A 12,270-nucleotide genomic window follows, 5' to 3' on the forward strand; every position below is an offset into this window, starting at 1 on the left:
TCAGTACATCCATATGAATAGAAGAAGATCTAATAGTTTTATAGTTATTACTAGCTGACCCAGCAAACGTTGTTTTGGCTTATAAATTATTTCTCAATTATCAATACTCAATCATTTATTGCATTCCATATGTATTTTAATTTATTGTATTCTAGTTGTATGTATTTTTAATGCCACATTATAAAAAATAAAAACGAAAAACATCGTTCAAAAATTAAAGAAAAACAATTGAGGGTGAAATACCCTTATCACTTAGGGGTATGAAAAATAAATAGTGGCCGATTCTCAGACCTACTGAATACGCATAAAATAATTTTGTAAAAATCGGTAAAGCCGTTTCGGAGAAGACATTCATGGAAACATGGAAATTTTACGAGTATATACTGGAAGATAAAACTCAATATCTAAAATAAAACCTCGTTTATCAGAATCTCGTAACATACCATTTTATCCATAACCACGCGACTGAGGGCCGCACATCACAATGGTGTTAAAAATCGTTTAAGAACTCTTTACTCCGTAATCATGTACAAAAAGGCTTAAAAAATTAACCAAGAGTGATACGAACACGTTAAAATTGAATTCCGTATCTTGGAATATGGGTTTCTTTAAAATAAAATCATTCGTTAAAGCAACACATTAGAACTGCATTGCTATTTCTAATTTAGACTTTTTGAATTTTTTTTTGTCAAAATCGGTCCAAAAATTTCAGAGATTACTCGGAGAAAACAGACAACAAAAATGATAAAAATATGTTTTGGTGTATATTTTTGCGAGATTTTACATTTGAATTATTCTTACGGACTCCTAAAATCCTTAAGTAGCCATCATTAAGTGCAAACCACCGACTGGCCATAGGCCATAGGAACAGCGGCGTATAATTTAAATCAATAAAACATGCACGCCGACTACTTAAGGCAGGAGTTGCAAATTAATGTGTAATAATGTTCAGCGTTCTTAGTAGGGTGAACACACTTTCATGCCTAAAAGAGGACAAATACTGCTTGAAACTTTTTCTATCATGCTGTTTTCTTCAGCGCAAAAAATAATTAACAGTCCAAAGTTTTTGGTAATAGAAATAAGGATAAAATAATTACATAAAAAAAAAACAGCAAAATGTAACCATGTCAATATCCCACTGCTGGGCAAAAACTTTTCCTTATAAAAACAAACACCGAGCAATGCAGCAATTTACTGCGGTTTCTCAAATGCGGTTTAGTGATTCCAGATTCTAATATTTGGAATCCAAAGGTTTATTCAGGATATTTTACTTCTCTGTTAGTCAATGTTAAACTTAGGAGTATGCTAATAGTAAGATGCGACAGTGTAGTTTAACTACAAATCAGGTTTAACCAGTTTTTGGAGCTCGTATGGGAATAACTCGTCATTGTGATAAGATTGTGTTTATGAACACAAAAATACACATTCATCAGCATTAACACCATTCTTTTCAAATTCAAAACACTGCTTCACTCTCTTACAAATAAAAAAAAACTGTGTCCAAATCGGTTCACCCATTTAAGTGCAACGGTACCTCAGACACACAAACACACACTTAGCGACCACATTTCGTGCCCGAGAGGCAAAAAGAGGCTTCATAAGTTATATAACACACATCTTTTCGCATCGGTGTTTCAAAAACAATTGCCTTTACATATTGAGTATCTAAAATACTAGCCTCATATTACATGAAACGCTCTGGGCTTACCGTGCGGTTTACGATAGCTCCGTCCGTATTGACATCGTCCATTTTGAAGATGTATGGCCTTTCGGCATTCTGCATGAACTGCTATTCAATAATCCTTCAGTGGTTTTGAATATGGATGGATTTTATGGAAAATTTTCTATTGGGCAAGTGGCATATTTTGCTACATAATGTGAAAAATGTTTACGTTGCATTTATTGTGTGTTCTATCTTAAAAGCTCCACCTTGTTTGAAAATTATTATTCATTTTATCGAATACTAGCAAAAACCCTTGATATTATCTGCAATAAAAAGTACAGTACGTGATATACATTTATATTATACCATGGTTTAGGACTTACTTACGTTCTTCCAAACAATTATGAATTTGCCTGATTAAAACGGCATAACAACGCAGTGTGTAGCTAATACTTATACCATTTAATGTTATATTTCTGTCTTTATAGTAAGTTTCTCGAGGATCATCAATAATTCAATGATGCAACGGGCTTTTTATCGGGATTGCCCGACTAGTTTCCGACCCAACCGGTGTCCTTAAAAATAGTCAAAATAGTCCTATTTCAATATGTATTCTTAAACCATGGTTACCCCACAATAATGACAGTACACCAAACTCATAAAAGCGATTGATGACGCTTAAAACGTTAAAAATTATCAGCGCGAAGCATGTATCTTGTTACATGATACCAAGAATTAGGTAAACGCACATTTAGACGATGCGAGTGTATCTTACGATTTGCTATACATTGCTGGCAATGTTATATGACTTTTGATAACAGAGCTTAGTAGGCCCGCAATGTATTGCAAATATAAGATATTTCTGCGTCAAAATGAGGCTTAAGACTCACATTTTGATGGTGGATGTGAAATTCATGAGCTTTATTTAACACTTAGCGACTCGTTACAAGTAAAACAGTATGATGTTTTGTTGAACGATGGAAGGTTTAAGGTAGGTGAAGAATTTAAACCACATATTCATTTTAAAATTATTTTTTTGGTTTTTGTTATATTTTTAGAATCAAAATTTTATGGTAGAACCTACTTATGTTATAATTCTAATAGAAAAGTTGAATATATTTGGAAGGCCTTATTTATTAAAGTATTATCATGAAAAACATTATAAAAAATAAATAAAAACACGTCTTTAAACAATCCATATAAAGGCTAACCACGGCTAGAGCTCTGGATTAAAATGAAAGACAATAGCTTGCCTGACTATTTAAGACAATATCGTAAGCGTGAGGAAACGTGAAACTAGATAAAGTAACGTCACATTACGAAGCAATTTACCCACCCGAAAGAGGCTACATCGAAATCGACAAAGACGATCATTATGTTTGTTAATACAAAACACAGTATTGAATCATGTTGTCTTTATCTCTCCCTTAAAGCGTCAAGGGCACAATAACATCATACCAAGACTGTCATTTTGCTCTTCACAATTAAAACTATGCACAACCAAATCCAAATCATAAAGTCCAGACCATTAATAATTGCGCACTTTCCCTACAATATTCAAAGAGTTTCCATTTCACGTCGCAGCTAACTGCCCAGTATTGGTCGTAGTAACTTATATTGGAGTGCCGGAGGCTAGTAATCCAAGTTACAAACTGCAAGTGGTACTTGTTCGGTTCGGTTTTGCCTTCCTTTGACCTGATGGTGTATTGCCATAAAGCTACCGATGTGTGGCTTCTACGTCAAGAGTTGTTAAGATTTATTTTCATATGAAAGAAATAAAATCTAAACGAAATCGTAGTTTTAGAAGAATTAATAGTTTTTTTTTTAAGTAAAGTTTTGACAAACTTAATAAATGATCCGCTGCTATTTTTATTATCCATGTCCCGCATTAATAAATTTATAATTAAGCCGTGTGATTTCAAGACGAGTGACACTCAGACTCAGAACAAGCATTCGTGGATCACACTTATCCAATACTTGTCCTACGCGGGGATCAAACCAGCACCACGTCGCGCATGGTGGGTTTATTTCAACAATCAAATATTGATTAAAGAACAATATTCAATTCTAGGTCTACACAAATGATGCACGCAATACCAAATTATAAGTATTAGTAAAAAACTGAAGCAATGTTCCTATATCACCACTTGTTTTTGTGAATTTAACTCATAGATCGGTTGTTAAACTGTCGGATATAGGAAACTGGTAACTGTGACCATCGGGGCATGTAACGTTGTTATGTTGGTAACATCGGTTTTGCGTTACACCCAATTCTGATACAACTCTAGATATTGCTTACTAACTGTTGCCCGCAGGTCCTCCCGCTTGAAATCGAAAATAGTAGGTCCACAAGGATACAAAATTTAGATAAAACTATGCCATGTTGCAATTCTGGTTATAAACTATCTGTGTACCAAGTTTTGTCTTAATCCGTTCAGAGGCTTTTGCGTGAAAGAGCAACAAACATTGATACATACAAACTTTCGCGTTTATAATATTAGTGGGATGGTATAGGCAGACAGCTCAGTATACTGAAAATTTAATTAAAATACTTGATAGAATTGTTTTCTTTATATGAATTCCAAACCATAACCATTTAATCCATGTCTATCGAAGTAATTTTTTTTAGACATTCTATAACGGGTACAGCTAACCCCTAGCTTTAGGAAACTTATTTTAATCACATCAACGTTAGTACCTACTAAGCAGAAATCAAAAATGTTACAAGTCCTCAGTATATGTGTTCGGTTTGACGGACTACTTCACTCAGCTATCCGTGAAGTCTCTTATAATCATAGTTTAAAGTTAACCAAACGATTACATTAAAAAAGATCTCTTAATCATCATTGGTACCGATTTTAATATCAGTTCTTATTATACTTCCAGTGCCGGCGTTAAGGGGGGGGGGGGCGATGGCCCAGGGCGACAAATTCTGGGTAGCGCCAAGGTCTAAAGTTGGAGTCTCTTGCCCCTCCTGGTGCAAACCCTCAGAACTGTGCTCTACGCTCTGTGCATATGCATATTTTTGTTGAGATTCTTGCTTCCCTCATGTGGGCGCCACAATATTATTGCCCGGGGTGTCAGTGACCCTTATACTGGCACTGTTACATACTTCTCTCGTTATAGTCGATGTACTACCTGATATCGGAGTTTTTCAACCGCCTGAAAGCCTTTGACGTCATTTTAACACACTGTTGAGAATTCTCCTCCGTGCTGGTTTCCACACGTTATCCTTCCCTTTTTAGGGAGTGATCATTACAAACACGTCTCTGAATTCGAAGGCACATCGAAGTTACCTACGACCCTTGACACGTTAATCCAACGTCCACACGACTATCACTTCTGTTATATTCACTTAAAAATACAACATTATCAGGACAACACCAAAAAGACCACAACAACCCAAAAAAGTAAACAAAAAACATCCATAGATCCATAAAGCATATAAAATGAAACAATTAATCCCAGCGGTGCGCTTAACGCACTCCAAGGGAATCCTGATACACAATTTAACACAATTTCGTAAGACAAATGACTCTGCGAGGAGAAAAATTGCAACACTTGTTAGTCAGATACTACCATTAATATAAGACAAGTGATTTCTTCCCCGGGGTATATTTTGAAGTAAGATTAATTATTGTCAAACAAAGTTATTGTTTTTAGTAAGATGTTACGATGTTTTTTTTTACTTGGATTTGTCGGGAAACGTCTTTGTTTCTTGGGAAGTTTTTGAAGTGTATCTTGAGCAGAGCGTGGTGTCATATGTACTAAAGGGATGGACTAATTTTGATGTTTTTTTAAGCCAATAACGCAACTGATGTCATAAGTTTGTCTGTCTACATTTCTATTTTTCTATCGTGTGTCTGTCTGAATGTTTGTCTGACTGTCTGTCTGTTATTTCTGATAACTCTGATATTTGATGTTTGAAAACTCTCTTTGGCTAACTAATTCGACGTATCATAGTTTAGTCTTCGTATTTGAAAGAAATTTCGTTCAAAATTATTTTATACCTTATATAAAACACAAAATCCATCAGAAAATTATTCCTGTAAGGTCGATGCTGTCAAAATTATTTATTGTGTGTACTCAGAGAGTATTCAGACGTCCAACAGATATTTATAACTCATAAAACGTGTGTTCGAGACCACAGCACGTCGCAGCCTGACATATAAAGCGGCAAAAACTTGTAGTAAATTATTTTACCATCACGTAAGTTCAATTTTATAGCAAAATAAACCAATTTTAAAACAAGTGTTATTAAATAAATGTTTTATTAATATCACTGCAATACGGAGCTCTGTGAAATATTGCTCGTAGAATTTTATCAGGCAAAAATGTCTGTGTAATTCAATGAGTTTTGTTTGTTGTCACAAGTAATTGAAAATATAAATCCCATATATTTGTTTAGGTCCAAAAACACGTGATTTTAGATGTATATAAATAAAACGTATTGACCATAGTACAAACAAGTAAACAATACCGAGTGTTTTTTCGTGTGCTATGTTAATAGTTTTTTTTTTTGGGTTATTTATTTGACAAGTGCTAATGTTAGGCACCAAAATTAACATATCAACTGTTTTTCACTCCAATCAGTTTATTTTCTACACAGTTGTTTGAAGTAAGATAAATAATTATTGACTGCACGGATAGACGAGTGGTTGAGGTGACCACGCCAAACACACTGGGCGGATGCTTGTACCAAGTCTGGGCTTCTTTGTGCATGTGAGTTGAATGTTTGTGAATCCCCCGCGATACAAGGGAAAAATGCCTTAATGCCGGAATCATTTCTTTAACTAAAAGTTTAACGACATAATTTCCGTTCACAAATTACATTTTCTTCGACACACTGACATTTGACACACTCACATGACTGAAATTGACATTACTTTTTGACAGGCTACGTGACCTGTCATTTCCATACATTCAAACATTGTCTATTGACATTAACGATTGGCTAGATTAAAGCTAGATACTGGATATAACAGGACATGACGTGCCAACTATTCATCAACCCCTGAAGGTCTGAAATATTTCTTTCTATACTTTCAATAAAGCTCAAATTTAAGTGGGAAAAGTAAATAGTTTCACTCTCGAGCGCGTCTCGTTCGGAACGACACAACTTGTAATATATTTTGATTTACCGAGCCACCGATAGCATCGGTAGTTTTTTTTATATAATGTTTTAGGCACAAGTTATGGGAAAATTGCGACTTTTGTTGCTTAGATTTGTAAAGAAATAGACATACCTAATAGTTGATCTTCTTCTATAGAAGTTTTTTTTATAATAACTATCGTGAGACTGATTCATTATTAAATGATATAACGGTTTACACACGCCTATTTATCGGGGTAGCCCGATAAATACGCGTGAGTAAACCGTAACATCATTGAATTCTATGGAAGTTGCCGATTTTTTTTCTCTAGCCCACTGTGTCCCACTGCTGGGCAGAGGCCTCCCCTCAAATCCTTCCTTCCTAGGTCGCCGATTGCTTAATAAAAATTGCTAATGGATGTTTAATGACAATGATTGCACAGATAGCCGTGGTTGAGGTCACCGCGCCAAGCCCAATGAGCGCGACATGTCACGGGCTCGATCCCCGCGTAGGACAGGCATTTGTGTGATCCACGAATGTTTGTCATGTTTTTGGGTCTCTTTCCGCATGGGACTTGAATGTTTGTGAAGCCTTCAGCGACACAAGGATTCAATTCTTTAGTAAAAGAGTCGTTAAAACAAGAAACTGCTTTGCATGGTGGCGAAATTTAAGTCGCTTTAAAACACTTCATTTTTATCTTATTTTTAAAAGAGTAAATTATGGAGTTTCTTGCTAGTGCTTCTCCATAAGAATGACACTTTGGAACCGTGCAACAAGAGTCAGTATTGTAACGTTTAAAAGTTCCTGAATAACGGCCTATTTGAAATATATAAAAATGAATTGCTGTTCGTTAGTCTCGCTGAAACTCGAGACTGACTGAACCGATTTGGCTAATTTTAGTCTTGAAATATTCGTACCAGTCCAGCGAAGGTTTGAACGGTGAGAAAATAAAAACTTTTGATTTTGATTTTCTGACACTCCTTTTCTGGACAAACGAAATCCCCCATATTTTGCACCACCCGTAACTAATATAATGGTCCAAACCATTACTCTTCTTGATAGATTTTAGGAACATTTATTATGTATTTGGCCATAAGCCGACTATTTTCCGATATTTGAGTATTTTTTATCATTAGCTATGACGTCATTTCCCTCCAATTCACTTCCGGATGTAATAATATATTTATGTTACCGGGATGTTGTATATTTTCATTCAATTTACTTCTTTTTCTATTGGTTTGGAAGGTGAATTATTGTATTGTTTTTCTGGAGTATTGTGAAAACGATAGAAATAGGTTTATTTTTACAGTAACTTTTATTGGGATGATTCATGTTTGATTGATGCAAGGTTTTCTCAAGTGTCGCATAGTTCTGAACTCTGCCGAGTCACTCCTTAATTGAGGAGTCACATTGGGACGCAACTAGTCGGGAAATCATGGTAACAACGTGTGAGTAAACCGGGCATAAAAATAGGTTTTTATCCGATACCGGGTGAAGAATAACATTAAGAGGAAACCTAAGTTTAAAGCTTTTATTGGTACTTTCGTATTCCAATATTTGGAATCCACCATGTTTTCCTTCACCGTTAATCAGTCGTTTCTTAGAATAGCCCAAAAAGTATTATACCTTTAAAAATGTTACATGAGCACTTTGACTGCATTGGGATCGAGCCTACAACTCGTGTTTATAAATCAACGTGCAGAACCTCAAGGCCACCACGCCATTACCGAAAATCCCTGCATACATTCCCCTCAACCTTAAAATGAAAGCACAAAGCAACAGATTATCTCCATATCTCCTACCAAGGGATGGAAAATCTCTCTATTCAAAAAAACTCCGTAAGAAAACCTCTAAGCCCTGAATACAATAGGTTTGGAACAACCTCCATCGTGACGTCATTAGGATTCTAGCCGCAATAGCTATAGCAGAACGTGGCTAGCAATGTAAGTGTATCTCAAATAAACTACACGTTGACATGTGCTTTGGATTGCTAAGATTTATATTTTTTTCGGGACTCTACATTTTTGGATTAACATGTTCATTTCGTATTTTTTTTTGGGGGATTTTTTTTCAAAATCAGCGATGAATTAGTTTTGGACATGGATTTTTGGGACACAAACGTACATAGAAATTTATACATCGTTGACAGTCGTTATGGGTAGTTAAGAAGCTAAAAAGTCTGACAACCAGTCTTAAGGACGACAAATAGGTAGTCACTCCTTGTAAACTACTGGTACTTGGGCGCATCCGCTTAGACTGGAAGCCGAACCTAACATAGGTGTTAAAAGTAGGACTAATTATATGACCAAAGAAACATACGTATACACAGTATATAGAATCTATATTAACCCAATCGAAAAAGTTGCTACCTTTGAGTCAATATTTATTTTATTTATACCAGAAACACGATAACAATACCAAGGTATTAATAAATCCGAGAATAAAATACAAAAGCCTTTAAATTAGGCGGGAAACCTCGCGAAATTCGGCAAGTACCGTGGTACTTTATGTGGTAAATGCCATTAGAATTCAAGACAAACACAACTGTATCTCAACGAGCCATTCAGGACGTGCTAAGGGTCCCAATAAACGCGATGGGGATTATAGTTTAAGGTGAAATAGGGATAGACCCTAAATTTGGGAGGTGAAAGGTCAGAAATCGGTTAGGTGGGAGTTGGACTTGCTACTCTGAGGGTTCCGTATATTAAACAATGGGTTATCGTAAGAAAAACAAACCGATTGGGCGAATAATGAATGGATATCTACATGTTATCACCCACCCACCAACATGACGTGTTGGCAATATCAGATTTAAATATTTTCTAATCTAGATTTCCTTACGATGTCTTCCTTCATTACTGGTGTTTTAGAAAAATTACGGAAGGATATTATATTGAAAAAGTCATATTAGCACTTTGCCTGCGTTAGGATCGAACCTGCACCTCCTATGCATACAAATCTATGCATAGAGCAACAAGGCCACCACGATATCCCAAAAAAGATATCTCCGCAAAAACATAGGTTGCAGCTAAATAACCAATAAAATAATTAATCTAGAACCCCGACCATTCCAAGAAATTAATATAAAAATATCGGTAATCACCTTCCTTAAAATCGTTTTCCCCATAATGATCTATTTTTAAACATCTCTCTAATTAAGACGTCTCTTCAGGATAAAGATTGTGTTTTATTCTTTTAATTACGGTGAATATAAATGTCTAATTTATTTGAGAGATTCATAATTTTCAGGTTTGCGTACCCAATAGGTAAAAACGGAACTTTATTCCTATAAATGATTAGTAAAATTAGCCTCAAATAACAACACAAGTCTTTTTATATTTTTAACGAACTGTGAAAAAAGGAGGTTTTCATTTTGAAAGGTATTTTTCAACTATTGATAAGGTATCGTAAACATGTTCTTAAATATTTATCTGTACTTTTTAAGACGTAAAAAGACAGGGACAGCGTGATAGAAACTTTTCTCGAAACATAGCCATACCGCGAACTTAAAAATCATCATTCATCCAAAACCCAATTCAACATTTTCAATATACTCTACAAAAAGAAGAAAATCGACAATTTCAAAAACCAAATGCCTGCAGACTGGGCATGTAAATAACGTGACGTCACACCACGCAATATCGCCCGCAAGCCAACAAGGGATCTACCATCAGCTAACAAAGTAACATAATGGTGCTCGTCGAAGCAGGATGGCACGACTTTTTGTAGAGTGCCGTCTCTTTCTCACAACTGCTACAATGTTACTTTGTGAAGTGGTAGTGTGCTTTCGATCCTCGCGTTATTATTTCTGTTAGATACTAACGATGTTCCGCGGTTTTACCCGACGTTTCAGTTCTCTTGGAGCTATTGCGAAGCTGTTGTTTGCTGTGTGTAAAATTTTGGGTAAACTTGTTAGGAAGATTTTGCATTGCATCCAAGATACCGTGTAAAGAATTTGGGAATAAATAGTTTTTTGTATAGCTTGTTTTGGATCCCTCTGCTGGGCCTGAACCTGGCTCTTTGTTTTCATCTGTTACTTGAGCTATGTAGCGTAGTGTGGTGTTTCTAATTCGGTCCGTTAGCGTAAACCGTTATCAAACAAATAATCTTGTATTTTATTAAATCGTGCTTTGCGGTCTAGTCCCCAAGAATCAAGAGCTGCAGATACATAACAATAAAATATCGTCCACTTTATTAGGTAAGTAGTTCAATCTTCATGGACACTTATCTCCACTGGGGGATTCGTTTAGTGTTAACCTCTTACTCACTAAACCTGAACCGGCGTGCAACGTCTCCCGAAATTAGTCTCCACCAAAAGAAGACGTTTAAAACGACAATTTCCTTCACTTACCTAATTCTTTCTTGCATAGTCCACTAAAACATTACATCGACTTAAAAACAGCTGCAAATACAAACGAAATTTTAATTACCTTCGATAGAACTACGGCACGATTGCGTTGTGCTATACCCGGGGTCAGTTCCGTTCCGTGATCGATTGCATATAATTATGTGGGCCGCAATCTAGCCCGGAGGCTATTAATCAGTCACACGTTTAGGTTTAGGATGTAACTGAACTACAGTCAGCTACAGAAGTTGATTAACACGATTCAAATGCATATGTAAAGGCGGTGCGGGTATGACCCCCGCGTAGGGTAATTTTTTGTGTGTTTGTTTAGTTCTTCTGTGTCTGGGTGTCATGTGCTTGGCTTTATGTTTGTGAAACTCATCGCGAATTAAAAAAGGATTAAATTCCTTAGTGTCTTAGCGCAACTAGAGTCTATTACGTTTTAAAAGTCCCTGGAAAACGGTCTTTTTGATTTTGATTTTGAATGCAAGAGTCGTTAAAATTTAAGAACAATCCGATTTACAAATTGCCAAGATTTTTCAGTGACGTAACATTGATGTTTGGTACGTTTTAACTGAAATAATGTATATAGGTGTCAAGCTGAGCTGGTACAATGTGGCTCTGGATAGAGAATCGTGGAAGGATTTAGGGACTCCTTTGCCCAGCTGTGGGAGATAGTGGGCGAAATAGACAAATAGTGCCAAGTAGAATTTTATTATGTAGGTACAGTTTTAGAAAATCTGATTGCTGTAACTGTTTTGTGTTGCTGTCTGTACCCATTTTGAATTTATTGTTGGCGCTGTTATTAGGTGCAAGTATGAGTGGATAATTAGCTTTTTGTCAGCCAACTTAAAAAGGTAGGAGGTTCTGAGTTCCTTTTTTATTATTATTTTATTAGTATTAACTTTTTTATTAGTATTAACCGGGATTGCACGAGCAGTCGCACAAGACGAACCCGTCAAGCGATCCCGATAAATACGCCAGAATACTCAATACTCAATCATTTATTGCATTCCATATGTTACAGAGATGGTAGAAAAAAATAACAAACCAGAAATCAATAGGGCTGAATGGTAATAATAGTCCGTCGTATAATTAAAGTGTGTGTATACCCGTAAGAATCACAACCGTTCTACCTCTTCAAGAAACATAATATGCTACCTACATCG

The sequence above is a fragment of the Trichoplusia ni genome, unplaced genomic scaffold, assembly GCF_003590095.1.
Source record: "Trichoplusia ni isolate ovarian cell line Hi5 unplaced genomic scaffold, tn1 tig00002950, whole genome shotgun sequence".
NCBI classification, from domain to species: Eukaryota; Metazoa; Arthropoda; class Insecta; order Lepidoptera; family Noctuidae; genus Trichoplusia; species Trichoplusia ni.